The sequence below is a fragment of the Cydia pomonella genome, chromosome 6 (genome assembly GCF_033807575.1).
Source record: "Cydia pomonella isolate Wapato2018A chromosome 6, ilCydPomo1, whole genome shotgun sequence".
NCBI classification, from domain to species: Eukaryota; Metazoa; Arthropoda; class Insecta; order Lepidoptera; family Tortricidae; genus Cydia; species Cydia pomonella.
Window position 1 is genome coordinate 21706775 of NC_084708.1, and position 25563 is coordinate 21732337.

At 36.1% G+C, this 25563-nt stretch overlaps 2 long non-coding RNA genes across 2 annotated transcripts; both read right to left on the minus strand.

Moving 5' to 3' along the window:
• Nucleotides 1-12619: 12619 nt before the first annotated feature.
• LOC133519280 (uncharacterized) lies at nt 12620-18209 on the minus strand. The gene is made up of 2 exons (XR_009799610.1): nt 16285-18209; nt 12620-14260 (listed from the first exon to the last, which is right to left on the minus strand). It is a non-coding gene; the product is annotated as an uncharacterized LOC133519280 (long non-coding RNA).
• A 1110-nt stretch (nt 18210-19319) lies between these two features.
• LOC133519281 (uncharacterized) lies at nt 19320-22625 on the minus strand. The gene is made up of 2 exons (XR_009799611.1): nt 20384-22625; nt 19320-19583 (listed from the first exon to the last, which is right to left on the minus strand). It is a non-coding gene; the product is annotated as an uncharacterized LOC133519281 (long non-coding RNA).
• Nucleotides 22626-25563: the final 2938 nt, after the last annotated feature.

Here is a 25563-nt window from a genome sequence, read left to right on the forward strand (position 1 = left end):
ATTTATTAGGTAAGAAATATATGACTTGGTGAGCGAATCATAAAATTTTACATGTTTTTTTTAAGTCAGTTATTATAGATGTATTCAACGGCATAAGATCTGCAATAGCCATCAGGTTAGGATCAAAATTTTTAAAGGAAGGAGAATTTTTAAATTTTAGGACATTAAAAGTGATTTATTCACATCATCTTATGATGATTGTTAAATATCACGCGAGTAATGGTCATTACCTTAAAATAAATTATGATATCGCTCATGATATTTTTAAGTGATACAAGATAATATGTACGCGATTGTACTTATTAATATGATCCACTTTTACCATAGCAGTAACTCTGAAATCACAAATAAAAATCCTAATAACAAAGTGTCTAATGGAATTTGTTTTTTGCGAATTCAGGGTTGCTCTTATAACAAAAGTTGCTTACACTTGCATATATATCAAAAATTACACCCCCTTTATTTAGTTCGTTTTCGATTGTCTGATCCGATATCGGATGTAGGTTCCTACAGGCAAAGATAATTTGAAATAGAGGTGTATTGTCAAAGAAAACTTTGTAGCCACATAAATTTACTGCCATCTTTCGACACATGATTAAAACTTTTAGAACGCCATTTGACTTTGATCCTTATTATATCACTGATATGAGTTAAATTTGTTATATATCCAAAAGTGGCACCATCTTACCGGGCACAACCTTTCGCTTTTGATCTATTAAATGGCGCCACTTTTTGATATTTAACAAATTTAATACATATCAGGAAAAGAATAAGGATCAAAGTCAAATGGCGTTCTAAAAGTTTTAATCATGTGTCGAAAGATGTCAGTAAATTTACTGTGGCTACAAAGTTTTCTTTGACAATCTACCTCTATTGCAAATTCTCTTTGTACCAGCCGCGTAGTCAGACAGGTCGTCCTTAGCGGTCACGCATACTACAACAAACATTATGATCAACATACGCACACAAATATTATGGATCCTACAGCTGACGGGGGGCTCCGATATGGCTGAAATTATCGGAAGCGTCTTTCAGATATCGGATATTGGAACGCGCCTGTGAGAAAAACAGTGCAGAAGAGTGCCATATGACATCAAGTTCACCTTTTTTGCGTTATCTATCGTTTTATAGTAATACTGCTTTATTAAACGAATAAGTAAATACAGAAAAATACATATGTCTTACATTTTACTTCCATCCGACATCCGACATCGGATCGGACGATTGCTTGTTTATTCCAGCTAGAGTATTCAGAATAAATAATGAATTCTGTTTGAGAATCCATAAACAAGCAGGTACTCGATAGCACCTGGTGCTCGAAAATTATCTTCAAAATAAAAACAAGTCCGTAGAAAATATTATCGATATGTGAAATTTTGTATCCTCGTATCATATTAACTTAAAACGTGTGTGAATAGAATATGATATATAATAAAATACTGTATTTTAAATGTTGTTCTATCTTACTAAGTTCGTTACGGAATGAATTTCTTTTTCTTCTTTGATAAACATCAAGTTTGATTTACAGGCCAATTTGAACATGCACTGACATCAAACCGATATTTGCTATTTGTGGGCCGCCGGCGGCCCACGTGGCCTGCTGATAAAGCTACTTTAAAATCATTTGGACCCGGGTACGTCAGAGGTATGGGCATTGTGAATGTCCTCTCGCTTTGTGTGGTAGGCCACAGCCAGTGGATGTCATTCCAGATCTAGAGCAGAGCCCAACTGGGGAAGTACCTCCACCTTACAGAAAACAGCAGCCAAATAACACTAGACCCTACTCATAGTGTTGTGTTCCTGCCGGTGAGTAAGGTTGCCAGAGCTCAACGAGGGGGGGCGGGTTTAGGGTCGGCAACGCGCATGTAACTCCTCTGGAGTTGCAGGCGTACATAGGCTACGGAGACTGCTTACCATCAGGCGGGCCGTATGCTTGTTTGCCACCGACGTAGTATAAAAAAAAAATCATAGAGGCCTGCTGTACTCGAAAACTTTTAGGCCTCCGGCGGCCCACGTGGCGTTGAGAGTGTTAATTAGATGTCATTCACGCATTCGCGCGTTATTTTCGCTCGGACTTGTTTGCCCAAGTATTAGGGCGAGCGAGATGCCCACGATATTACTAAATGTCTTATAGATATATCTCACAAATAATATATCAAGCCAGGAACCGAGTAGTTTTTACGTTTCCCGGAAATATGTGGCCATCATGTCACAAGCGGCATGTTTTTCGCATAGTTACATAATGCCCGCTCGTAACGGGATATTACGCAGACCATGGATATAATGATCCTTGCCATACGAATATCTTTTATGAAGTCTTGTGGAAGGTGATTTGGGTAATACTGAATTAGAGGTGTTTTTCGGAATCAGCCTGTTTTTTTAAAGATTAGAATTGTACTTACCTCAAAAGTAGTGGTTATAAACTTTTTCTTCAAGTGCTAGGGTTCCTATAATATCTAATATTGTGGTACAATAATATGTAAATGACACTATAATTCAGTACATAGTTATTAAGATTTAATTATGAAGGAAAAAGTCACCATAACTTTGAGGTTTAGAAAGTTCTAGTGTAAAAAAAACGGGGTACAATGAAAATTTGATTTTGGTATACTTGGTTACTAAACGTACATCGGACTATAACACTAGGCCGAATCTGACTTAACAATTTGTTTTGGGTTTGTCTTGTTTTGATGGGATTCTGGCGATCGTCTAGATGATATGTGCACATCTTACGCACGACCGACGAGAGCGATCTTCAAGAATATCAAAACACTGTAAAAATGTAGCACGTTCGCATTTTTATCACTTGTCACTATGCCTGTCACTTTCACGCTTACATACTTGTCTTGTTAGAACGTGATTGACATAGTGACTAGTAATAAAAATGCGACCGTACTACAGCCGCAGGTAATGTAAAAGATATTGTCATAATTCCTTGATTCAATATCCACTTTGAAACAAGCACTTGATACTGGTATAATGATATTGATAAAAGTAGAAGGTAAATAACTAAATCATGTTTATATAACAACAATGATGGAGCTCAATTAAATATTTGCGAAAATTTCTGTCTCAGTCCTTCAGTCAATAATATCTTCCTCGACGAAATGCGTAGAAAGGTGCGGACTGTACAAATAAGATTGTGTCAGATTTTTTGCGTGCTTCATTGTGCTATATATTATAATAGATTATCAGACATCAGATTTTGGGGAGCAAAATTTGTTGACAGGTGCCTGTGTAGATGTATATTATTTGTAAGTATAATTTTGGGGTCGATGATAAAGTTTACACAAAGCAAATTTATATGATTGCTAGTGATATTTGAAATTCTCGTTAATAAAAAGCGCGCCGATGGTAAAAGGCCGGACGGCTTGACTTTGGTGCCGTGGCAGAGGGAAAAGTGCCTCTTGTGGGACGCCACGTGCGTGAGTACGTTCGCGGCCTCACACCTCGGCCGAACTGTGCGGACAGTTGGTGCCGATGCAGATTTTGCCGCGGTCAAGAAGCGGGATAAATATGCGGCCCTGGGCGGTAACTATTATTTTGTACCCCTTCCGTTCGAGATGACTGGGTGCTGGGGGTCGGAGGCTATTGCCTTCGTTAGGGAAGTGGGACGTCGAATGAGGGAAAGGGGGTCAGACGCCCGCGCGGGTTCGTACCTGGTGCAAAGGTTATCCATCGCCATTCAACGTGGCAATGCTGCTAGCGTTATGGGTACCTTTGCGCCGGGGACAACTCGGGGGAGTCTTTTTGACTAGACTTAAGTTAGTCTTAAGTTTTGTTTTTTTAAGTATTTTTTTGTGTTTATTGTTAATAAAAATAAGAAGGGGGTTTAGGTTACGTTTAGGTTTATGTTAATAGTTCCAATAAAATTATATCTTTATGAATAAAACTTGGAGCGAACTTAGGGTACTCGTACTAGTATGATACCTATTATGAGAACATCATCATTAATTGAGTCAATCTTATATAATCTGTAGATGAATTTACTAATATTTACTCGTTCACACTTACCTGACCCTTGGCAGACGATCGTTAAAAATGAAGTTTACAGTTCATCAGCATCCTGAGTCATCGGTGGACTTGAAGTCTTTGAAGCAAGGTGAGTTAAGGTAAAATAGTAAGGTAACCGTGTCAGAGCTGGCACCAGGCTGAGGTAGTTGTATGCAAGCAGGCAAAGGGCTAGTGGACAAGTAATGTCGTGCCGCCGACAGTTCGTTACTCGGCGTGTGTCTTCGATAATCGAGAAGAAAATAAATAATTTCTTGTAGTATACAAGTATGGCTATGGCTAACTAAACCATAAGATTTATGTATGTATAGTAGGGTTAGTAAATCTAGATAATAAGCTTTTCCCGTAATTTTTAAGCTCATAGAGAAATAAGAAGTAAGCATAGCTCCATGTAATCGGCAATATGTAATGTATACTAACACTAGACGTAAGATAAGTAGGTATCAGGGGCGGCGGGTCCATACAACTCGATTCCTACCGGCTTGCCTAAAATTTATTGCTACATAAACCAAACTTATATATCATCATTAAAATTAAAAATATATCCATAATGAAAACACTACGTATTACATTACCTTGGAATTGATAACACGATTTACTAAAGCACTAATCAAGTAATCATAGCAGGCGCGCAAAGTGAAGCTAAGCTTGACTATTCATTCATGCGTCACTATACAGATACGAAAACTCACGCACACGCTCATAAAGTTTGCTATAGAGAGTCCACGCGAATGAGCTTCAAAGCAACTCGGTCTTATATCGGGTTATTCATTTGAATAAAAACCTTAAACGTAATAGCATAAGGTTTATATTGAAAAAATGCACGCACATATTCATAAAGTCCGCGAGCACTGAGGGGCCTACCACGAACACCGTAGTACGCAAATTGCGGGCTACTTTTTCTTTTACTCCAATGGCGTAATTAGGGTGAAAGAGAAAGATGCTCGCAATTTGTGAACTTCGGGGTACACGGTAGGCCCTCTGTACACGGCCACGATAACGTCAGTTATTATTAACATACTGCTTCATTTGAATTTAAACCTTAAATACAAACAGGTAAGATTTATATTGGAGTGTAATGGTTCACAATTTTGAATCGAGTGGCGTTTGCCGCGCGAATGCTTAATATTGCCATACAAAAACATTGAATTGAATAAATGGGTAAAATTGTACAGTATTTTGCTATCATTGATAACAATTTTTGTAAAAACCTTTAATAAAAAGATGAATTTTAATAGAAAAATCCAAGAATCTTACCTATGTAGTCTCAAGTTTCATAATTTGATAAAGAACGTTCTTCAAAGAAAGTACTATTTGTAGGTTTGTAGTAGACTAGTAACAGGTTTTAGAATTTGTGTGTTTGTGAAGACTCCCGTCCCGGTTGTTACCAAGGCTTGTTGTTATTATTAGAGTTTTAAATGTTTTTATGTGATTTTACTTACTTGTGTGCACAAATTTATATAAAGTTACTAAACCAGTGATATTTTGTATGCTGTGTGTATAATAGTATGGCAAAGGTGGTTTAGGTGGTTATACACTAACTGCAAAAGAACACCTAGCGCACGCCTCACTTTTATCATGAAAAAAAGTACATAATGTTAAGGTGTTTTTTTGTTCCGAGTTGCCTAGCCAGAATTTTCACGCGCCGCTACTGGTAGGTATTAACATTGATATGTAATTTTGGCAATTTGTTATATCTAATTTTAATGTAATCAGAATATTGTTAAATTTTATTAATTATCTTATTTATTTATTTAATTTTTTGTAATGTATTATGTTTGTTGTATGATCCCAGGTGGTCGAAATAAATGATAATTTAATTTAATAGAGTGCTCACTCCATACATCAGTTTTGGTACCAAAACGCTTATTATTTTCTTAGTATCGAGTAGCGGAATTATCAGTACCACTACTTGACACTAGATGTCTCGGGTATCGCGACTAACGAAAATTGTATTTCTCAACAAGCCACAAACCACAAGGCGAAAGAGTTCCGGTTAATCCGGTCATAATATTAGTTGAAAATTGTTGAGCATAAAACTTTTCATTCGTCGCAACATCTATTGTCAAGTAGTAGTACTTACTAATAATTTCGCTGTTCGATGATATGTATACTCTGTATCTTTAGGTATTTAAATAAAAGTAAACAAATAATTTGTAAATTTTCGGGTAGTTATAACATTTATTGGCAACCAAAGTTGCCAACAAAGCCGCCTGGATCTGTCACTGAACGACCTGACTTTAACCTACATTATTTAATCATGTAATGTTTTCATCATCAACTGGCTTAAGGAGCCATTTGAGGGAAGATTTTGTTTATTGTTATTTAAATACCTAAAGATTCACAGTATAGATGTCGACTACGAAAATAATAAACGTTTTGGTACCAAAACTGATGTATGGAGTGAGGACTCTACGCTTACTTCTTATTTCTCTATGTCTTTAGTTACACTTCTACAGATAGTTGTATAAAAGCGTTATTAGTTAGGTATGATCGAATGTGACAAAAATATCCGTCTAACAAGATGAAAATGATGACTAGATAAGAAATTATTTAAATGTATTTTCAAAATTCTACATTTGAAAAGCTAGCTCTAATAAAATCCACGCTCTCAGAACGTCGATCCTGGTTCAACAATTTGATATGGTTTTCATCTTGTTTTGATACGACCTAGTCAGCATGCGCTGCAGCAATCGTGAAAAAAATTGTTACAATTTTGATCTCATTTAGAGACGATCCTGACGCTGATTGGTGCATTTGATTCATGTGAAATGAAGTGAAAGTCGTGGTTCAGATGCTCGCTAATCACCAAGAGGATCGTCAAGCTGAAAACCACAACGAATTGTAAAATCGGAATCGACTTCCAGCTCTGGACGTCGAAAGACGTTCTGCTTTGCATGGGAATTTATTATAAAGCGTAAAATATTTTACTATTCGGAATACGTACACCACGATTGGATTCCGAAGCGGTTATGTCAGCTGGGTGGTAAATGCTTAGTTAGACAAACAGTGGTGCCATCTTACCGGGCACAACCTTAACGTTATGGCGCCATCGCTCGAAACGATGTTGCCATATCTTTGGCCTTTGGTCTATAAGATGGCGCCACTTTTTAATATTTAACAAATTTAACACATATCAGTGAAAGAATAAGGGTCGAAGTCAAATGGCGTTCTAAAAGTTTTAATCATGTGTCGAAAGATGACAGTAAATTTACGTAGCCAGATTTAAAAAAAAAAAAAAAACTAAATATACAGCCAAAATAGTTTTAAAAAAACCCTTTTCCGAAGACAGTAACGGAATAGTAGTAATGTATACTCGTACAAGAAGCGCGAGGCACCGGGGCGTTATTTATTGCGTTTGCGTTACGTCCCGTACATGCGCTGGATGTTCAAGAAGTGTCTTCAGTCTCAGTTCAGAAGTCTAGCACACAGAAACGTTTGTGTGTATCTCACAAAGACTTTGTACACATTTAATGAAAACGTGCACAGTTGCACGTTTAAAATATTCTACAAACATTTCTGTAGAATTTACATAACAGTTACTCAATGATTTGATGATTTACTGTAAATAGGGAATATTACGCGAAACTCTGCGTAGGGGGCGCCACTACCACAATCTATCAAAATCCGAGGGTCTACCGCGAAACAAGAAAATCGGAATTTCTTTATATAACCTCTCTAACACTCTCACATATTCGAGCGATAACGACGCAGATAACTAAATTTCGATTTTCGCGTTTCCCGGTAGGCCCTATCCACATCTCTTCTCCGCTGGACTGGATTACAATCAATGCTATTGTTTGATTCTTATTATCTCCACTCGTCTTCGCCTCAGTGTAAAAGCAGCCTTAGGGTATTTGTCATTGCAAGCATCACGCAATCACTTCATCAAATTGATTAGTCTAGGAGATAGTATTTTTTGTAAGTGCTGAAATTTAAATTAATATTTAATAACTTAGTATAATGCTGAACTAAAAGCTTCCTTTATACATAGAGGTATTTAGCTACATTCTCAAAAACCCCAAAGACTTTAACAACAAATACTTGACAACTGGTTTCTGCCTCCATTTTGATAAACAACTAAGCCATTTTAAGGATTTTTTTCTAGGAAGAGGTGGACGAATTCATAATACCACGTATCACGTAAAGTACAAGTTAAAATGGAAATACCCATACGTGTCAAAAACATGCCACTGCACGCATCAGCCGTGGTAAAAAGCTATTCATCTGGAATGATTGATTACTTAGTTTTTCAACACAACAATTGAAAATTCAATTAAGCTAAAATCGTCCCACAGTGATATCGGATGAATTTCAGGCTGGATTTTTTATTCCTACTCCATTTTATAATTGACACTCGTTAGAACAAATGAATGCTGTGAGTATATGTTGAAATATTTATAAAGCGAAATTTTGATATTCTGTAAATATTTGTATTTGAAATAATAATGTATGCATGATGATTCGTGATAGGAATGCATTTAATTAATTTTGCAATATATCAATATGCATTCTATTATTATTTACGACCGGTATGGCCCAGTGGGTAGTGACCCTGCCTATGAAGCCGATGGTCCTGAGTTCGAATCCCAGTAAGGGCATATATTTGTGTGATGAGATATTTGTTCCTGAATCATGGATATATATCGTTTTATTGCTGTATCTAACTCACAGTCACAATCACAACCCACAACACAACAAGTATAATAAAGGTAACTAAATAACAGTGTTCTTCCTTATTAATTTAGCAAAGAAACTTTGAAATAGAGGTGGATTGTCAAAGTAAACTTTGTAGCCACAGTAAATTTACTGCCATCTTTTGATATATGATTGATACTTTTAGAACGCCATTTGACTTTGATCCATATTCTTTCACTGATATGAGTGATATGTGTAAATATCAAAAAGTGGCGCCATCTACTAGATCAAAGGCCAAAATTTTTGTAGTAATTATTTGTTTTATGATTATTATAATGTAATGACCCCAGATATTGGCTGTTGTATTTATAAATCTTGCTATGTATTTTTCATGTTAATATATGATGTTACTATAAATGTTGCGTATTGAATTTATACACGTATTTCGATGTAAAGGTAGCAATGCCGAATCACAGATTCGTCCCGGTTTTGTTAATGTACAGACACCTGTAATAATACACAACGACGCTGCAAAAATATTTGAAACAATTTTATTTGTAGAGCCATAAGCGGCCTTCGAAGACATATTATTGCAGGTGACTGTACCATATCGAGAACTCACAATCTCCGTATTGACTCAGTACATCCGCAATGAATCGTGAAGACAACATATTGCAAAGACAAGCAAACAATAAAGACTGTTAAAATACTCGACAGGTATATGGGCCATTTTATTTTGTACACGTACCAATGAGTTTTTCGGAACTTAACTACGATATACCTATACCATTTGATATTTACCAGTCGCTTTTCGGTGAAGGAGCGCATCGTGAGGAAATCGGACTAATCCCAATAAGGCCTAGTTTACCCTCTGGATTTTAAGGTCATATGGCAGTCGCCTTCGTAAACATTAGTTGCCAAGCGGACCCCAGGCTTCCATAAGCCGTGGCAAAATGCCGGCTTATGGGAGCCTGGGGAAGGCCCGAGGAAGATGATGATAACAATTTATTTTTCAAATTTGAGGATTTTCGTTATTTTTACTCTGAAGCACGAGATCTTTCGTTTATTATAGGAGAAAAAAGCCTCCCGAAATTTCCATACATTTTTCTTTACTTCCATTTCCATCCCATTAAAGCAAGAAACACTTTCTAGATAGATTTTCGTACATTGACTCGCCTGTTGCTATCTCTATTGCACGCGCATAATTATATTGCTGTCCCGCCGCTGATGCCGGCTGTCAATAGTGTTAATGTCACTGTGCGAGTTTGGCAGCAATATAATAATGCACGTGCAAAAATCTATTTGGCAAGCGCCTCTTCTTTACCGTCATACAATGTCGGTGAAAAATGGCAACGAAATGGTATGAACGAAAACTGATACTTTTATTTCTTCTATCAGGATCGAAAGAGTTTGTGATTCTGAGTATGTGATGGGGCTTTAACAAAGAGTATTTGAAATAGAGGTGGATTATCGCAGAAAACTTTGTAGCCACAGTAAATTTACTACCATCTTTTGACACATAGTTATAGCGTCATCGCTCGAAACGATATTTTGGCCCATGATCTAGTAGATGCCGCCACTTTTTGATATTTAACAAAATTTACACACATCAGTGAAATAATATGGATCTAAGTAAAATGGCGTTCTAAAAGTTTTAATCATGTGTCTAAAGATGGCAGTAAATTTACTGTGGCTACAAAATGTACCTTAAGATAAAGAGTTTATTATTCAAGTAGGCATATTACAATACGTTTATGAAAGTCAAATAAAGCTACACAGGCTCTTACCCTACACCTCTGACCCGAGAAGATTTAAATCCCCCCTCATTTGACAATCCACCTCTATTACAATTTTCTTTGAATCCTCTTTGACCATCTATGAAAATAAGGAGCAACGTTTCGAGGGATTAATCTTATTATTTCCACGTCTCTGGCTGAGAGGTACAATGTATCTCATATTATATGTGCTTCGGTATTATCTCACTGATAAATGCGGGGGCGGCACGCAACAATCGCTCTTTGTGCCTTTCCTGTCGATTATTTATAACATGTGGGACATGTCTTTGATATTGAAATGTTTACGTAAAGGGGTGTTATATAGGTATGAATGAATATTCATGTATTAATGTTTCTTTACTGGGATTTGAGAGTTATGAAGGATAATAAACGTAGGTTAAGGTCGATCTGTACCCCTAGTGTAAATAAATTCGATTTCGAAACGTGACGTACGCGTTTGCGTTTAGTCTCATTTTGTATTGGATTTAGAAAGAGCGCGCCAAGCGGGACGTATTGGAAACTCAAAATCCTATACAAAATGAGACTTAACGCAAACGCGTTCGTCACGTTATGATGTCGATCAAATTTACACTAGGGGTACTGATGACAACTAAACAAATAAGTAAAGTATATTATATTGAAAATGAAGGCTCCTTCATAGCATCTACGTCTCTTACGTAAGGTCAACACCGATAAGTGTGGCTGGCCGTCACGTTGGGGCATGTTTACATATTTTGTTCTCCATGCGGAAAGTGTCAACTTTCGGTACACTACAAAAGAAGTTGCCGCTTTTACTTTACTTTTACTCTATTATTTCTGTTTACTGCCATAGGTATGTACTTAATATACTATTACACTACATAATTATCGTACTATTTTATCGTTTAATTAACATTTTACGTGCTTATGACGAAAATTTCAATTGCTATATGTACTGCAAAACGTTGTACGATACACGTGCGAATAAGTAATTTGCAATTTATCGCCAACTGATCGCCACTCGTTGCGAATATTCTACTTTTCGCACTCGTATCGTAATGTACTAATTCTAAAACAGCAGTGGTTGCTCTTAGTTCGAGGCATCAAAATCAGAGGGCACGTTACGGTTAAAAACAAAACGTTTATTTGGTCATTCTACTCTCATTTCCCTTGAATCTCATTCCCCTGACTATACTTATTAGAAAATTTCCAGGAGAATCCGCTTAGCCTTTTCTAGTTATAGATGGAACATTGCACAAATTACAACAGTCACCAAAAATGAGACGCTAATAAAGCGGAATTTCCTGGGAATTTGCAAATAGGTAGGCCAGGGGACTGAGATTTATGTAGAATAACCCATTTACGGAATTATTTTGAACGGATTTGGCCATATTGACCTTAAAACGAATGAAATGTTCGTTTGCCTCCTGTATCATAAAAAAAGCGGCCAAGTGCGAGTCGGACTCGCGCATGAAGGGTTCCGTACCATTTAAGACGTATTAAAAAAAAATCTACTTGCTAGATCTTGTTCAACATTTTACCACTTTGGACACACATTTTACCACTTTGGAACTGTCTCTCGCGCAAACTATTCAGTTTAGAAAAAAATGATGTTAGAAACCTAAATATCATTTTTGAAGACCTATCCATAGATACCCCACACGTATGGGTTTGATGAAAAAAATTTTTTTTTAATTTATTGACGTATTAAAAAAAAACTATTCACTAGATCTCGTTCAAACCAATTTTCGGTGGAAGTTTGCATGGTAATGTATATCATATATTTTTTTTAGATTTTTCATTCTGTTATTTTAGAAGTTACAGGGGGGGGGGACACACATTTTTTCACTTTGGAAGTGTCTCTCGCGCAAACTATTCAGTTTAGAAAAAAATGATATTAGAAACCTAAATATCATTTTTGAAGACCTATCCATAGATACCCCACACGTATGGGTTTGATGAAAAAAATTTTTTTTTTAAATTTTTATGACGTATTAAAAAAAAACTACTTACTAGATCTCGTTCGAACCAATTTTCGGTGGAAGTTTGCATGGCAATGTATATCATATATTTTTTTTAGATTTTTCATTCTGTTATTTTAGAAGTTACAGGGGGGGGGGACACACATTTTTTCACTTTGGAAGTGTCTCTCGCGCAAACTATTTAGTTTAGAAAAAAATGATATTAGAAACCTAAATATCATTTTTGAAGACCTATCCATAGATACCCCACACGTATGGGTTTGATGAAATTTTTTTTTTTTTTTAATTTTTATGACGTATTAAAAAAAAACTACTTACTAGATCTCGTTCGAACCAATTTTCGGTGGAAGTTTGCATGGCAATGTATATCATATATTTTTTTTAGATTTTTCATTCTGTTATTTTAGAAGTTACGGGGGGGGGGGGACACACTTTTTACCACTTTGGAAGTGTCTCTCGCGCCAACTTTTCAGTTTAGAAAAAAATGATATTAGAAACCTCAATATCATTTTTAAAGACCTATCCATAGATACCCCACACGTATGAGTTTGATGAAAAAAGATTTTTTGAGTTTCAGTTCTAAGTATGGGGAACCCCCAAAATTTATTGTTTTTTTTCTATTTTTGTGTGAACATCATAATGCGGTTCATAGAATACATCTACTTACCAAGTTTGAACAGTATAGCTTTTATAGTTTCGGAAAAAAGTGGCTGTGACAGAATCGGACAGACAGACGGACATGACGAATCTATAAGGGTTCCGTTTTTTGCCATTTGGCTACGGAACCCTAAAAACGGGTTGCACTCCGGGAGTGCCGGCAGAAGTGAAAACTTGAATATTAACGTTGTGCATTTTTGATATTTTGGAATGGTTAGGGAATAATTTTGCACGAATTGCTTTAATTATCAGTATAAAAGTACTATCATTTATGTGATAAAATACAATATTCATTTATTGCGCTATCGTACACAAACATGACAATTTATATCACATTAAAAATTGAACACTTCAGAACTATTACAATTAATTAACATTTAACAGTTTATCTCTCAAAAAAATCAACTTTTACACTCTCGACTCTACTGGCTTCAATGACATTGTAACAGTTTTTTGATCAGGTCACGTGTCCGTCTTACGAATATTCAATCTGTCGAATCTGTCGGTCACGTGACCTGTCGCGAGTTTAAAATTTTTTCCCCATCACAAAAACTGCACAGCACCGCTAAAGAAGTTTTCACTTAAAAAAAGAAGTTGTTTATATATATATATATATTTCAAGAATACGAACCCCCTTATTCTCGCACCTCTTCCGCTCCCAAGTTGTAGGTGTATCAGAAACTCGAAACTTCCATTAACGAACGCAACTTTGCCCACTTTGAGCAATTCCAAATATTTTCCAATGGCAATTTATAATTTACTTGTTTCGTAAACAAGTTACCAGTTTGAATTACAATGGATTTGGCTTGGAGTTTCGTCTGCGGCTAAATTTCTAACCTTACTCAACTGTAGTAACGTAAAGCCTTCTGCAATGATTAAGTTATATTGAGTCTAAGCCAGTACCGGTTCCACGAGTAACTGACAGTGCCCAGACTGACATATTCTGTTTATGTCAGTGCTGAACTGGTGGTAGCCACAATGAGAGCAGCAGTATTTTTTATTTCCTCTTTACCATCTCCATGTTTATGTATATTGTCTCTTACGTTATTTGAATAAAATAATAGTAGTTTAGTGAAATAATATATTAAATTACCACATTAAATCTACCCCTCAATTCTAAGCGCCGGTTCTCCGCTCCGCTTCGGGCCCTTCTTTCTTCGACCTTTTACTGCCGCATAGTCGACCTGTTCGACAGTCTGTGGTTTTTTGGAACAACACCTGCAATCAAGACACAATCATATAAATTGGCGCGAAGTGTAAATGTCAATTTTAAATTTCTGACTAAGGGGCACTTGCATCAATCACTAACACGGGGTTAACTGGTTAAAATTACACATACATACATACATATATATAGTTACCAGTGCAATTTGACATTGGGTTAACGATTTAACCGGTTAACCGCGGGTTAGTAGGATGGTGTAAGTGCCCTTAAGACCACAAGACTGGCAAATTAATCAGATACAAATTTTGAGTGTTGGCTGATAGAATTGACTTTTAATGGATGATTTTGAATGATAATTATTTACAATAAGCATTTTACTTGCAATTGTGCGGAGAAAAAAATTGTGTTTCACTCAGTGACAAAGTTGGTTTGACCCTCGTGCCTTGAAACCCTCGCAACGCTCAAGATTCCACTTTTTGAACCACTACGCTATGCTTGTGTTTGAAACACAAGCTTATGGAATCTTTCACGTTAAAAAATAACTTTGGCCCCTTTGCTTTAAAACAAATAACTGAAATAACTATTACCTAGACAATACATAACGTATGTGTATAATATATGGTACATCAATACATCATTAATTCTAAAGCAGAGACACTTTCCAGTAGATTTTCGTACATTGACTGCTATCCCTATGTCACTGTGCGAGTGTGACAGCAATATAATTATGCGCGTGCAAAAGGCCGGCAATGAACGAAAATCTATCTCGAAAACGCCTCTTCTTTATATAGGTCACCCATATTTTAGGCAAGACTGCGCTACAAGTAAATAGATGCACTACAAGACTAATGTTTGTACTAAACAACCGCCATTTTCTGGTGTAACTTATGTTATGCGCACACATTTACTGTACGTCCCCGGTTTCGGAGCATCATTCGTTCTGTCAGCCTCAGATAGAGACGTCTAGTGGCCATATATGTTATCGGAATACATCTTTACCGGTTTTCGATAATCATTTGTACTGTCAGCATGATCACGTTATGATGTAACTGGCCACATTACAAGCTACTATACTAAGTAAGTAAGTAATATATACTTTATCGTACATTGAAAAGTTAAAAATACACAGTAAATTAAATACAATAAACAAGGGCGTCGCCAGCTGAACTGCTAGGGGGGGCAGTTTATGTGACCGATAGCCAAGGGAAGGGGGAAAGCGTACATATAGTTTGAAATTTTGTTTCGTAGGGGGGGCGGGCAAATCTAAAATTGTACAAAAATATTGACCAACGGTTTAGTCCCCCCTTTGGTTTAGGTAATATTTGTTAGCTTGTTAACACAAGGAGAATAGCACTGGAACAAGGGACCGTTTTACTTTACGCCATCCGAGCCTTATGCTGCCTTTCTATTTAGACATAGATAAGCGGAGATAAGAGGTATCAACCAATAGTATTGGTTGTAATTATAGCTGTGCCATTCTCGAGAACTTCCGTCCGTTTCTCCGTTTTTTACGGAAAATATTCTCCTGCGAGAACATTCCCCATAGTAAAAAGGTCTCGAGAACGGCACAGTTATAATTGTAATGTAGCGGGTCAGAGAAGAGATGTGGATTACAAACAATACTGCTAGTTGATTCCTCTCGTCTCAGTGTATAGGCAGTCTTCTATGAGTATTCTAATACGTAAGGCTCTCGTGCAGAAGAGGCCCGTGCCCAGCAGTGAGACATAATAATAAAGCCATTTATTCCGGACTATATACATTTCAAATGAGTTATATTTTTTATAGTATATCCCTCAGTTCGGTTTGCCGGAAGGCATATGCCTCCTCCAACTGTCTCCATTGGGCTCTGTCTATAGCAACCCTCATCCAGTATGGCTCCAGATTCAGACGAATGTCATCTTTCCATCTTGTAATTGGATGTGCTTGCTTTTCTAGTACAGCCTCTAGGGAACCATAGAGTAACCTGTTTGCTCCATTTTTCTATTGGGCAGCGTAGCATGTGGCCTGTCCATCCCCACTTTAGATGGTCAATGCGGACAACAGTAAGACATACATAGGCTAAATGATTAATACGTACGCGGAGCCGTTACAGCAGCAGTTACAGCAGCACCAGTGGCACCACTGACGGATATTAATACACTTTTCGCCACAACAGTACGGTCCAAACACTTTCTGACAACAAAAACAAAAACGTCTCATACAGTTCCCCATCAGAAAGTCTGATCGCAGTAGCTCCTGACGAAATTTCCGATTTTGTACTTCCGTCGATACACAAAAATATATTTTAGAGAGAAAAGCGCACTCATAATAAAATACGTTTTGTGTATCATCCCTGATCAGATTTTAAAAACGTTAACATTTAAATAATTTAAGAAATATAAACAATTATATAATAAAATATTGTGTAAATTTCTTTATTTGATTTACAGATTTTCTTGTCATACTGACAGAGTTTTCAGAGTTACTGTTGTCATGTGTCTATGCCAAGTCTATGCTGTATTTTGGTCTATAAAGGTTTCAACTCAATATTTACTAAAGATAGTCTGAATAAGGTCTGAATAATGTTTTTTTGCAAACGAGTAGACGGATCAGGTGATGGTAAGCGATTACCACCGCCCATGGACACCTTGCTTCAGAAAATGCATATAGGCGAACTTAGAAACAAATTAAAAGTCAGTGGTCATGGGTTCAAGCAAGTCCCATCCAAGGCATTGAAATATTCCACTTTTATTTTGTTTCTAAGCTTAACAACATCGTTCGCAGCCATTTCGGCTTGATCCAAAAATAATTTACGTGTAATGGACCAATTATCCAAGCGATATATTCTTTTGAAAGTATAATCGAAGCTGGTAATCTAAAAAAATGCATGATTGTAACACCGTTCACGGTCATATTATCGGGCCTTAATGCAACATTATGAAAATTAGGTTCTTGACAAAGGCAAATTGCAGTATTGCTCATTTTAGTGCTCACTACACTAATTAGAAAGAGATGGGTAGAATTTATTGCGCATGACAATGACAAGAGCAGCGTTCTCACTTATTTATTACGCCCGTTGGTATAGACGTACGGTCAACCAATTTGATTCCTAGGCCACTATAGAACCATGTCATAATGACTTCTACGACAGTGCTTATTGAGTGATGCATGTCACGTGTAGAGTAGTTAAAGCGACAAGGTTCTATAGTGGCCTAGGATTCAAATTGGTTGACTGTACTTTAACAACAGGTCTAGCACGCACGCTAGCCAGACAACTCAACCCTTTGAAGGCTAAGAAATCTTACACATATTATAAGTGTTAGGCGTACATTTTTAGGGTTCCGTAGCCAAATGGCATAAAACGGAACCCTTATAGTTTCGCCATGTCCGTCTGTCTGTCTGTCTGTCTGTCTGTCTGTCTGTCCGAGGCTTTGCTCCGTGGTCGTTAGTGCTAGAAAGCTGAAATTTGGCATGGATATATAAATCAATAAAGCCGACAAAGTCGTACAATAAAATCTAAAAATTTAATTTTTTTAGGGTACCTCCCCTACACGTAAAGTGAGGGTGAATTTTTTTTTTCGCTTCAATCCTAGAGTGTGGGGTATCGTTGGAAAGGTCTTTCAAAACTAATAGGGGTTTTCAAGAAACATTTTTTGATAAAGTGAATATATTGGGAGATAATATCTCCGAAAGAAAAAAAATGTGTCCCCCCCCTCTAACTTTTGAACCATAGGTCCAAAAAATATGAAAAAAATCGTGGAAGTAGAGCTTAAGAAAGACATTAAATGAAAACTATAGCGGACATGATCAGTTTAGCTGTTTTTGAGTTATCGCAAAAAGTTTTCCCTTCATAGTAAAAAGACTTACTTTAATTAGGTACTGATTATGCAAATTTGCCTATTTGTTTAACTCGGGTGAAAGGTACCGTTTCATCCCTTGGTTAACAATTTACTATACTTTAAGCTCCAGTTTAGCTTATTGTGACGGAAGAGTAACTACGGAACCCTACACTGAGCGTGGCCCGACATATTCTTTGCCGGTTTTTTAATCACAAATAAACATGCAAAGCTTAACGTAGAGGGCGCTACAATTGTTTTGTAGTTCTTCTGTAGTTCCAACTGATAAGTGACTGAATTTCATAAAAAATGCATTTTGATTAAATAGACAAAATAATTATATGGATTGTTTACTTACCTACTTGTACTTTTAAAGTACATAGTATACTTAGATACTATATCTACAACATATCTATTAACAAACATCGGTTATAAATAGTCGTAATAATATCATGCTCTATAATACACAAAACAACATATTTTTTCTCTTAATATATTTCGTACAGACAACACAATAATACTTAGGAACAAGAAATACGTTATTGATAACATCTGTAATGACATCGATTTTCTAACACAATAGGATTTAGTAGAACCTGGTAAGATAAGATAATTTATTATATTTCATGATATAAATAAACACGATCCAATTATGGATATATAAAGCCTTTAAACCATATATTTACAATCCCTATCGATGTTATGGCGAAGTAATAAAAAGCGCATATTATACATATTTTAACACTTTCGCAGCGGCAATTAGGCATTAGAATTTGCATCGGTCTGGTTTGACCCGATTTCGCAGCAAACGTGTTAACGATTTGAACGTCGAGTATGTCGAAATAGCTTCGATGAGTTGTCGAAATAGCTCAATAGAATGCTGCACCTCAACAATGGTTCACTCGTACCAATTAACGGCGATCATAAAGTTAAAAAATTACTTCTTTTAAAGGAATTCATTAACTTTAGAGGACGAAGGTATATCTTATTTTTCAATCTTATACTTGCATCCTGCCTATATTGTATAATAAATTGCGGATACTTTTTATTTGTAAGAGTTGAAAATTTATATCATGATAATTTTTTCAATTATAAAATAAAATTAATGTGTTTTCCTCTGCGCGCCGCAAAGCTCTCTCCGTTTTGATCATACTCACAACCACCCAATCCAAAAATTCTCCTGTCCAATTTCAAATGGGAAAAATCATGTTGCGTATTAGGCCACCTTATTGAGTTTAGACTGCTTCTAATTTAGGATGGTGTTATAAATTTTAGCTTCCGAAAAAAACTTCATGACTTGAGCTACAAACTTATATATTAAATACTCTCATCTTCACAAAGTCCAACATACTCCATGAGATCAGTGCTTGGCCTGGCCAGGTTAAAATACACAGAATTTCTGGACACGCGAAATATAAGAAGCGTGAGCTTTGGTGTTAGCTCACAGGTCGCTAGCTTGAGGCCTTGATGTCGAGGTGTAGCATTTGAAGAGTCGAGTACATTGTTCTTGCCTAATCGTTGAAGTTTTGGTAACTGTTGATATTTACTCCGTGGCCTGAAACTAAAGAAAAGTTTTGATTGGAAAATGGACTGAGAAGTTAGGTACAGGGAACGGTGCATGCAGTGCAGGAGGCAGCACAGGAGCCTCTTGCGTAAGAATGCATAATAAAACGTATGTAGAGGACAGCAACTGCTTTGGTGTGAAGTGTCAATGTACAGTTTATGTTTTTCAATCAAGCCACAAGATGGCACACCCTCCAACGCGCACGGCCCCTATTTGAGGCACTCGAATAAAGAAATAAGAAAAATATTGTTTATTGAATAATGAGATATTTTCTTGAGAAACCTGTTCACTTCAGATCTCCTCCCATCCAAGAATTATACTCGTATTCACGGTGCACTTTTTTTGTCAAAAGACAACGAATACAGTTTCAAACCATATATAAAAGCGAGTTTACTCCGAGACACCATGGCAACCATAAAAACCTTAGCGAAGCAATCTGCTTATGCCTGTTTTCTTATTAGGGTACCTAAGGTAGCAGTCAAACTTTGGTCATATTTCAGCATTATCATCGTAACTACTCAAGGTTACTTATTTTCTGTATTGTATTATTATTATCTATTAACAGTAGGAACCCTGCTTAAATTGTACTTATGTGAGAGTGCGTGATGCACTTAATATTCATTTTTATATTTTAGATTAGGATCGACTTTCTTTAACCGAAAAAGGGTCGATGACAGATATTCGTGGGTACTATAAATATTTCTTTACACTAAAGGATTTCCTGGATGTTGGCCGGGTGTGAGCCAGCCGAAGCTTAAACCTTTTCTATAGGTGTTATAAAGGTAATAGGTACTTACAATTCAGTGAAAAACCTTTTAAAGGTACCGGGAATTTTGAACGTCATGTTGACTTACCTACAGCTAAGAAATATGTATGACTTTTTATGTGTGATGTCACTATAGGCAATGTACCATTTTTCATACTTTAATCTTTTCAACCTTTTTACGATAAATTGTACGATAGACTAAACTTCTTTTTAACTACTTTCTTGTCAGTTTTAGTGTTTTTGAAAATATTCTGTGTGTTTGTTGTGACATATTAAAATTCTGTGATTATAGAGTGTGAACCAAATGTGGACATAGTATAAATGATTGTGAACATTCTCATCTCTGCTTCTGCTGTTCTGTTGCTGCCTACGTTAAGGTATAAGAACAGTCTAGTAAATGAGTACCTAACTATAAGTAGTAATATTCCAGCGTTTGAATGGTTTGCTCAGAATCTAGAGATATATCTGCGAACATACAGATTCACTCCTAAAGATAGTATGTCAGTAGGTACATACAATTCGCATCAGATATATAAAAGTCTCTTTTTACGTCCCTATACTGATAACGCATGCCCATAACGACACGGCGGCGGAAATCGGCGCCGAACATAAACACCGCGCGCGGAAACATTCGACAAACTTGATTTTTGCCAAAACAACACAAAACAATAAGAATCCGTATAAAATTTGGCTATTTATATTTACTCGCATTGTTCATAGCAATTTTATGTGCCATAACCATAACATATCCGCGCCGAAAACGCCATCTATATTCAGTGCGACGCGGATAAATTCCCACCCGTAAACCAACACGAACAGTAAAAACAGTAAATTATTTCACGAAACCCATCAGTGTCCCTTCGTCCGCATAAATTTAAAAAATAAAAGCGAAACAAATGAAATAAAGTATATCAGCCTACCTAAAGCATTTTCAACCCTAAGCAACTAGCGAGCTGAAAAATTTTCGTTCTACGGCAAATGTACGGAGGACTCTCATTTTTTGTCCGTTTCTACTTGTTTTATCATTGTTCAAGTTTAATGGCGGAGAGGGGTATGTCTGCTGAGAGTGGCCGGGCAGAATTCATAACTTCGTTGAGTTCGTCGACTTATTTACGGCTTTGAAATTTTTCACAAGTTCTAAGTGGGTAGATTTAAAAGTTCGGCGTGGCGAGGTCGCGATCTTTGGCGTGGCGCCGTTTAATAATTCAGTGAACGTGGGCTCCCACTGTTGGTTAAGAAACGCTTTATGCCGCGCTTAGGATGAAATGAGTGGCGCGATTTACGGGGTTGACGGCTGAGCCGGAATATGCCAGAGGTACAATTTATAATTTACACGTCGCACGCGTTTTATTATCTCGAGTAGTTAAACTTGAAACTTATTGCTCTTAATTTGCTCCTAAGTACGAACATAAAACTATAGATTGCTTTGTTTATATGAAATATGGCATATCTCGCATATCAAATATGGAGAAACTATTTAAACTGTTTGTGATAAGTATTACAATAAAATTGAGCTACTTCTTTGTTTTAAATGTCTCCAAAAATATTTTAATGAAAATGATTTTATGTTTTACCTATCTGAAATGTACACATACTTTTGAACTTTTAGACAATATCTATTTAATAAAGTATTAAAGGCTAGGATTGTCCTTAAGTTACTTTCCTTTGTATTGCATTACTAGCATGTAGATCTCACTTTCTTAACCTCCGTATAAATTTTGAAATCTATTTAAATCTAAAGTTTATTCCATCTTAACTAAGTTCATTTTACCTTGAACTCTCAAGCGATATTAGAGGATTCGTAAATAAGATAGCTAACAAAGAGTCTGTTCACAAGCTCCGCGCTTCTGTTTAAGTATCTATGAGAACGAATCTTTCAGCGATGTTAAGAAAGTTTCTCTTACAAATGTACCGTCTGGTAATAAAATAATGTAACTTTCATTGCAGCATTTTTGGTAGGTATATGTTGATAAAATATTTTTTACCGACGGTTTTTTTATAATAAAACATACATTATTGAACCCTGAGTTGCCAAATAAAATTAGCAGTAGTGAATGTTGTTACAAAAGGTATTTTAAGGCTAATAAAATTTTCATAACCTATTTTTAAATAAAATCTTGTCACGCTTTAGATAAGAATCTATTTGGCTCTAAGCTACTGTCAATACAAGCAGGTTACATAAGACAATAGGTAATGTGCGTTAAGTACGTCATATTACGAATTAAATGTCAGTACACCGATCACATGACTGGTATACTAACACACATGACACATACGACCCATGACGACGACGATGATATTATATATATTAACGACTAATTTTGAAAACATTGCTATTTGAAATGCTACGCAATCTTTCATCCCATATTGATGTAAATGTTTTATTGTATACGCAATATTTTTTCTCCATTTGATCGGTATACTAACACACATGACACTGATGACACACACGACCTAAGACGACGACGACGACGACACCGTATACGACTGTATACGGTATTTCAGGATTTGGTTGATATCAAAGACCATTTCTTATCGAAATGATACGCAATCTTTCATCACGATATATTAATTTAAATGCTTTATTGTATACACAATAATTTTTCTTGCTTCTTTGACAATCTTTTCTGGCATTTTTGTGGTAAAATTGTTGCGAAATATTTTCCTCTATGGAGGGTAGAGGTAAGGAGAACAATCTATGTGTATGAAAAGTGTCCATCAAAAAACCCTGAAATAGGTGGCGCCACAATACATTGCGAATAAATTTCAGACTTTGATAAAAAAAAATGAAATCACTGACAACGCACTTCACTCCGTCAATAACGTCTAAGTTCATGTCATATCCTTGTGCTACTCTAGCGCTACCGGAAAGATCGAACTATTATTGACAAGAAACACTGACTAGTTTTTACGAAAAAAATATACTAATTCATATTCATTCATAAATGTTATGTATAGACACATCCAAAAAGTAAATAAAAAAAGTAATTTTTTTTGGCGGAATTCACTTAAATTTGTTAAGTTTTTTTCCTTTTTAATGACCTCAGGAATACGTGGTTAAATTGTTGTCGTTTCCTCGCGGACACCTTTGTATACTATACACACTAACTCTAAAAACACAACATTGTGGATTTCCACATCCCGGATGCTGCATAGCCAGTCCATAGCTAGTTTATGCAAAACACGAGAAATATTCGGCGTATATTTTCGAACATGTGTATTTTTAGTTTTTTTCTAGGAGCAATACGCCAAAATACGGTCTCATATTTGTAGTACAACACTTTTTCATATTGTATTTACTGTTGATACCGTCAGCGGCAAATAGATCGTGCCGGCCTAAGTAAGCAAATAATTATTCTCTTAATTTCAATTTCAATGTATTTATCTCAGACTCTGGGTCCTTAAAATTGTTATGTATGCTACAAATATACTTATTCAACTAATAAAAGTATTAAATTACACCTAAAAAATAAGTGTAGGTACATTAAATAATTAATACACCTTTTTTATGTTGATGTGTACACATTTGGCCACTTTGGCTATTATTTTATATTTGATACTGACTGAATATCAAAATTGGCTTGATGGTATGACATTGACCTGAACATGCGAGAGATTCTAAAATTGAACCACGAGCAAAGTCGACACAATAGTTATTTGTTTTACAATACGAGGGGGGAAAATTGGTGTTTAATCCCCCGTGTTATTATTGATACCCGAGTAAGCGACCGATTCCGAAGTGCACGCGAGTGATTTGTAAAGTGAAATCTTGAGCGTTACTAGGGTTTCAAGGCACGAGAATTAAGTAAACTATGCTTCTGAGTTACACAACATTTTTCACCATACAAAGGCGAGAAAAATACGTACTGTAAAACATTGCACATCATAGTTATCCAAATGAGTGTTATATATCTACTTATCATTCAAAGTCTTCACTTAAAAGTCAAAACTACTATCCAGCATAAAGAAACAAGTCAAAATTTGTATCACATTACTTAGCCACTCTTGTGGATAATATACAATTTTTTCATCAGTTTTAAAGAATGGTGTGGTCAAAAAATATTATTTTGTGAACTAAGGTTTCTTATCTTATATCGCTTTGCCATTGGACGGTAACGTAGTGCGCTTTAGATTCTTAGTAGGAGATACATTATAAAAAATATATACCCTCATCTGTTATTTATATGTGATGAGAAATTGAAATAAATTATACGTAATATTTACATTGACACATTGCAAATAGGTTACCAACAAACAAGGTAGACCAAGAGGACTTGGCGTTCCCGCGCTCACTGGGTAGAAGAGATAGAGAGAGTGTCGAGCAACTGGCTCACAGAAGGCCTATACCCGAAAGGGGTCCTAACACTAATATAGAAAGTATTAAGTTTAAAAATAGTTTGTCACAGTGGTTATGGAATAAAAAGTTTTTTTTTTTTTTAGGTGGACCAACTTTCTAACCTATCTATCATTTATAAATAACAGATGAGGTTATATATTTCATATAACGTATCTTAGACTATCTCAATTAAAGTTGGAACACAAAGGCTATGTAGTTGCACAAGTCCACGTGGATCTTACTTTTGATTGCAACGTTATATTAACAAAGTTTTTCGTCGACTGTTAGGTTTATGCTTTTGAGTTGGATAAGTAGTAAAGTATTACGGATAGCCCTTTAACGCGTATCACTGCTAGCTTGAACTAGGCGTTACGCTTGACACGGATAACATGTTTTTTCCGCTTTAAAGCAAAAAAGCGCTTACGGACAGAGAACCCGCCAAGGAATTATAAATCTTCCCTTTGGTTTAACTTGATTTGCTATGTTCGCATAATAGGTATCTTTTTATACGCCGAAAAGCTTTACGCTAAATAATATACAAATGGATACAAGTCAAAAACGTTAAGCAACAAAAATAGAATTAGTCATATACGCACAGCGAGCTACAAAAGTGCAAACCTACTTCATAACTGAATTCCATCATAAAGTGTGCATGCACTTTTGCTGCTGTGTGTACACACAGACAAACTAACGCTAATGCAAAGCTTTCTAACACGATACACTAAAAATGTATCCCTACTTAATTCCACGATATATATATTACCAAGTTGTTATGGAACAATAAGAAATTTAAGAGAAGTCATTTGAAGGAAGCGTAAAGCTTTACTTAGGGTTGCCAGACATACTATAAATATACAGTATATATTTTGCCTCTG